The sequence below is a fragment of the Tachypleus tridentatus genome, chromosome 4 (genome assembly GCF_004210375.1).
Source record: "Tachypleus tridentatus isolate NWPU-2018 chromosome 4, ASM421037v1, whole genome shotgun sequence".
NCBI lineage: Eukaryota > Metazoa > Arthropoda > Merostomata > Xiphosura > Limulidae > Tachypleus > Tachypleus tridentatus.
The window spans coordinates 95,861,877-95,868,427 of record NC_134828.1 but is presented as its reverse complement, the minus strand read 5'-3'; the positions used below and the strand labels follow the sequence as shown (position 1 = coordinate 95,868,427).

Genomic DNA, 6,551 nt, shown 5'->3' with positions numbered 1-6,551 from the left:
TAATGTTTAGCTTTCAACTGAGATTCGAATGATTTCACTTTTGATTCGGTAGGGAAGGTTTAAGCATCACAATAGTCAGCAGTAGGATGAGCAGACAGGAATACTTTGAAAGTAGCTACAGGCAAATTATTGTACAGATCTTACTGCACAATATTTACCGAGGAGGTTCTAACCAGTTCCTGAATAACTGTGTGTGTTATTTTGAAACTTCCATGATTCTTGTGTTTGGCCGTTAAGCTCGTGATACATTGATGGATTTCAGTCACCTTCTTTCCTAAAATCAAACATTTTCAGTCTCAACCGTAAGTGACTATACGAAGTGTCTAATTTTTATTCAGTAAAAATGCCTAAGTAATTTATCTCAAATTAAAAAAAACCGGATTGGATAGTTTTCAACAATAATGTTTCCCACTGGCTCGTAAGGACCTTGTTAATTCTGTTCTCGGTTGGTATATTTCATTAAACAGTTGATACGTATTTTATTGCGTTTAGTAAATGCATTTCAACATCAAGGTGTTTATTTGATCTTCTGATAATAGTACACATGAAAATCAAATATGTTTAGTATTAATCATGAAGTAATCAATAACTGTTTGTTTTCTGACTAGCAGTGGTTTATTTTAAAGCAACGTGCTCAGGTTGGTGCAAGTACAAGTAAAGACCCTTAACAAATAAAATTATACTTAATTAGACCTGCAGTTACAGTCTGTAGTTTACAAGTTACTGTTTAGAAACATTAGTACACGTTATATCATTAAACGAAAAGTGAGGGTCGGTTGGATTCGTTAATTCTCGCCATCCTGAGTAGGGTTGGCCAACCAGGCGCAGCGACCCTGTCCTTTGCACACGGTTTCTGCACATTTTAAGACGTTGCTTGTTATTGTTTTGTTGCTGGACCAATTACAGACGTTACATATTCGTCCAATGTGTTACAGTCTTTTGACTGGCAATATGAAAGGAAGATCCCCAAACTACAACACCTTCCATACCCAAGCCTGCTGTCTGAGCCATCATTCGGTAAAAATCTTCCTAAAGAAATGAGAAGAACAGTATTAATATACATAACATACACACACTATAATGTGCTGATAAATGACTTTTAAAGTATAATTATAAATATGCTTTTCTTCATCTATGTAGAAGCTCCAAGTTATAGTGAATATTTGAAAGATTTATGATAAAATTTTGACAAGCAAAATATGTTTTTGGATTCAGAACTGAACGAAAAGAAAACTAACCTCAGGTACAGTTGAGTCACTACCGAGCGGAAAGTAATTTATGTATGGATAAATAGGAACATCAGAGCTTCGGACGCGTAAAGCTTCCGCCAAACGACCGTGGGTAAACCAAATACGTTGTGTAAAATTTGTCGCATCCAGTTTCTTCTTGTGAAGATAAATTGACGGACAGAGGGCAGTACTTGTTTCCCAAAGCCACCTTAACCTGATAAAGACATCAAGATTAAATTTCAGACATTTCCAATAATTATTTCAGTCTTTATAAATTTTAGTGTTGAGACATAATTAACTTAACTAAAACAAAAGTGGTTTATGTTGTTTTACAACAACTAAAATATGAAAGCTAAATATTCATCAACCATAAACGAAATACATTTCAAAAGTTAAACTTATGCAAACAAGAAACATGAGACTGAGTAACACCAGATATTTTATCAAATATTTCTTTTAATTGATTTATAAAATATTGAACTAATTTTACGGATATTGTAAGCAAATTATTTTATAAAGTGCTAGAACAGCCTAAGTTAGCCTTATGAGTCCAGGTATTGTCCGAAATACCTTGTTAGCACTGGATAAGAAAGACAGAATGTGGATTCACATGCCGTTACATATTCTTGTTTACTCTCACTTTTCATTTTTTTATTTACATTCCCTTTTACTGTCAAGCATAACATCTTAAAACTTAGCTTAAACTATAACAATTTGTAGAAACAGGTGACACACTAGAATTGTTTCATACTGCTGTTGTGACTCATTATGAAACAGAAGCATTGTATTAGAACTATCTTAGATTAAACTCCCCACAGATATGTTCTATTTTTTAACTCAGCAGTCAGACTGAAATAAGGAAATTAGTTTCCTACAAAGTTTAAATGCTTGCTAAATTTGTGTAAAAGAATACTTCATTCTGTTTGTTCACTACTTTACGAGCCCCGCGTGGCTCAGCGGTTAGGATGTCTGGCTTGTTTTCTGAGGATCACGTGATTCCATTCTTTATAATGCGACGATGGATGGTGGTGATTAGATATTATCATATAAGTTATATTCATTGTTCAATTAAATTAACAATAAATTCGGTTCATATATCTCAGCCAAATGTATTCTATTGCCATCTGCAGTGTTTTATAATTAGTTTTAACGGACGCATTAACATATGAAATAAAATAAAACAATTTAAGAAACATTGAAAATGGCCTAACAGTATAGTGTAAACACGAATTCAAACAAGTTCCAAATTTAGAAAATAAATTACAGTTACAATAATCTAATTCAAAAGGCGACTACAATTACAGCAATCTAGTTCTGAAAGGATACACACAGCTACAACAATCCAGTTTTAAAGGTTAATCACCATTGTATTATATAGTTAATGATTAACGTCGTATTTTCGACCTAGTTATTTACTTAAGCAACAAAATTACATATAAATTATTGGAAGGGATATTCATACGTAAATACTTTAATGTAAGCATGCCACTTACTTGTTGTTTCCAGCTACAACACTTTCTCTACACAAGTATTCATCTGGCTGATCTTTATTTTTATAATTGTAACAGTCAGGAAATAAATAGTAGCACCATTTACCAAGAGGGCGTTCAGTTTTACCCATGAGTAACGTATCAAGCATCCAAACCCTATATTTTGAAAGAAAAAAGTATATTACTAATAAAAACAAAATCCTGTCTACAGTAAATCGCAAACACAATCTTATAACTATAAATATACAATCTAGTTCAACAACATAAACTGAGTTATGAATTGAAAATCAATTTGAGATTTTCTCTCAACATGACTTTTAATTGTATTGAAAGTTTAACGGTAGATATTGTAGGTGAAAATATTCACATCACTGAAATTTGCAGTTTCCCTAAACATATACATGTTAGAAACTAACAATAATCAATACTAGTTGCTTCGGTTGTGAAATCATTCTTTAAAATGAAACACGTGTGATATTAATCACATTAGCTTTAACTCGAACTTGTTGTTTTTGTTTGCATTGAAGGTCGTTTGCCATTCTAAAACGTGATTCAGAATTTCTTTTGAAGTTTGGTGATCTCTTTCTCCTGTCTATTGTGGTTGACTTTAAACTGATAGATGCTTCAGTGCTGTTTCCATAAGTGAAAAACACCCAAATCTAAGATCGTTTTAACGATCATTATTACACACTGTAACCGAACACTAATGAATCTATCTTTCTGGTTATTTGATAAAGATAATAAAATTTTATTTATACTTTATGAGAATACCACAGGAAGAAATTTCGTTCATATTCAATCGCGAAGAATTCTCAATAGCAAAAAAACAACTTAGATATTTACGAACTTAAATTTACGAACTTATAATACTAGATTCGGGGCTCGATTCCCGTGATGGACACATCAAGTTGGTTAACTCTTAACTAGTGTTAATCTTACTTGGCAGCCTCTTCCCATTCAGCTGCAGCTTTCTCGTCCACTTCTTCTGCTGACCAGTTTGATGTTGTTCTTTACAAGCTCACGTGATATTGTCTGGTACTGCCGAAAACCGCCCCAGTTATACTCCCACACTGGTCTCCAAGATTCCCAGTCGATAACGGCAAGACCATCAAAATCTTTACTTGGTATTTTCGTTTCAATATCGTTCTTAGCCTTCTCAAGGTGCTTATTCATATCACTAAGCTGAATAAAAGTTGTGGGGTCTAAAATTATAACTTACTTGGTTTGTTATATAGAGTTTATCTGAGAATCAATAGAAAACAAGCTTTACTGTTCTGTTCAGCAGTTATATCATATAACATATGATCGATTCACTAAAATATTAATTTCTATATGAGTAAATATATATAATAAGCACTAATAATGGATTTTGAAAAAAAAATTTAAAGCATATTTTATATTAAGTTCGTTATTCTTTTCGTGCTGGGTTTAATCTTCTTTTGAAAAGTAATGTTAATAATAATGATTAAGCTATTTATTTCATTTTGTATGCAGGGAGTGAACAAATGTTAATTATTACATCTTTTATTACATAACAGAAAATATATTAAAACTATGTATCTTAGAACGCACTCGACGAGATTTGTTCAAAGATAATCTCAAATACTATGTTTAACACTGGCTTTTGTAAATACTTGAATTTCTCGTTATTCATGTTACATTTTTTTTTTATAAAACGTTTTGTACACCTGATATTAATCCGATAGAACATTTATGGCCTGCGTTAAACCGACTAACGAAAGATCGCAATCGAAACACGGAAGATGAACTTTTGAAGTTCACAAAGAAGGATGGCAGCCACTCGCTCAGGAATATCAGTTTAAACTCAGTATATCTGTGAGCTATAACTATCGAACCATTTTACCTCAAAGGAATATTTGACCTTTATGTCAGTAAAAATGTCAGGTAAAAAAAAATGTCGTCAATCTGTTTAAACAGTATTACGTAAACAGATTTTGATAATTCACAGTCACTGTGCAACAACAGGGAATTTGACGCTTTTGATACTTCTTGTGTGTGTATGTATACGTGTATATATATATATATATATATGTATTTTAACCACCGATATATATTCAAAAGAACTGTAGTAAATGGTGGATGTTCCGGCATGGCCAGGCGTATTCAGGCATTCGACTCGTAATCCAAGGGTTGCGGGTTCAAATCCCGCTCATACCATATATGCTTTCAGCGTAAAGGCGTTTTAATGTTATGGTCAATCCCACTATTCGTTGGTGAAAGACTAGCCCCAAAGTTGGCGGTAGGTGTTGATGACTAGCTGCCTTCCCTCACGTCTTACACTGCTAAATTATGGACGGCTAGCGCAGATAGCTTTCGCTTGGCGTTTTGCAATGCAATTAAAATCGTGAAAATTCAGGTATTTACCAAAGTCAGCGTTAAAATTCGATTTCAGACCATATGTGGACAGATCTTGTCGAGTGAATTCTGTTATCTAATAAAAAATATAACAAAGTAGCAACATTTTCAAGGGTAGCCACTTTCTTTTGTCCGCATTCTGTATATATAATGTATTAAAACGAAATATTTTCCAGTTAAAAATCTATGTCAAACACATAAGAAAAACAATAAATAAAATAATCATGGAGTGATATTTCTGTGCGTTATAGCAATTGAAATATTTCATTTCAAAGCAATAGTTTCACAAAAAATCTCTGATTGTTTTTCATTTCATCTTTACGTCAGTACACCATATGAAGTAAAAATATTGTCCGGTAGAGAATTTGCCCTCGATATGTCTAAATGCACAATTCCGTCAGCAGATATTCGATACTTCACAACTGCTGGGAATTGTATGACTTTTCAGACACCTTATGAATGTATATATACATATTTATACACATTCAAATTAACTGTAGAATATTATGGATGAGAACCTAAAGAAATTTCAAAAATAACCTAAAGAACATAAAAATGAGAACCTAAAGAAAATATTCAGCAATTTTAAAGAAACTTTATCAACGAAACAGTAATATATATATATGTCGGTGTATTGTTATTCTTATTAAATTAAGATACTTTATGAAGGTATGTCAATTAGTGTTACTTTTCGGAACATTCTTTTTACAAAACATTATACCAGTTATATACAAGAATGGGATTATTTATTTCTCACATCAGTAAATAAAACATACCTGAGGGTGTCCGCCATTAATGTACGAACCTTCTTCAATCCTTGGATAAAGTCCAAGGTCCTTTGCATAAAATATTGTAATAGAGTCTCCCCTGAACTTCTCTGCAGTATTCACAAGCACCCCAAACTTTCTTAGTGAGTCGGTGACATTTATTCCATATTTCTTTGAACATATATAAGACGGAACATTCCAAAAAACTTTAAAGTTTATATCTTCTTCGGCAGCGTACTCATCAAGACTTATGAGTAATATAAACGTGAGACAACAAATCAAGGAAAGCTTTATCTGCATTTTATAGAAAGAGTTTTTTTTTTGTGTTTTTTTCGTCCAGAAATTACTTCGTCTGAGATAATGCTACACTTGTTGGATGTGAAAACACTTATCTTGTCTAATGCTTGTGAATGGTCGACTACTACAGAATTTATAGGATTAATATAACAAGTGTTATTAAAGGACAGCTGGTTTTGATGAATTATAGGTATTGTTCAGAAACATATGGTACCCCTTCTCCAAGAAAGAGGAACATCACCTGACTTATTGCTTAACCCCCGCCCTTCAATATGTTTTGTTAAATATGTTTTGTTGCAAAATGGTGACTCACCATGAACTGATGAAGATTAGACAAAGTTAAGATGAGAAGTTTATCTAATTCGGCCAAAACACACTAAATATTAGATTTG

At 32.7% G+C, this 6,551-nt stretch overlaps 1 pseudogene across 1 annotated transcript; it reads right to left on the bottom strand.

Moving 5' to 3' along the window:
- Positions 1-890: 890 nt before the first annotated feature.
- Positions 891-6,274, bottom strand: LOC143249720 (hyaluronidase-1-like; annotated as a pseudogene). The gene is made up of 5 exons (XR_013027919.1): positions 5,872-6,274; positions 3,659-3,901; positions 2,723-2,875; positions 1,239-1,443; positions 891-1,029 (listed from the first exon to the last, which is right to left on the bottom strand). The product of XR_013027919.1 is annotated as a hyaluronidase-1-like (transcript).
- Between the last annotated feature and the right edge of the window lie 277 nt (positions 6,275-6,551).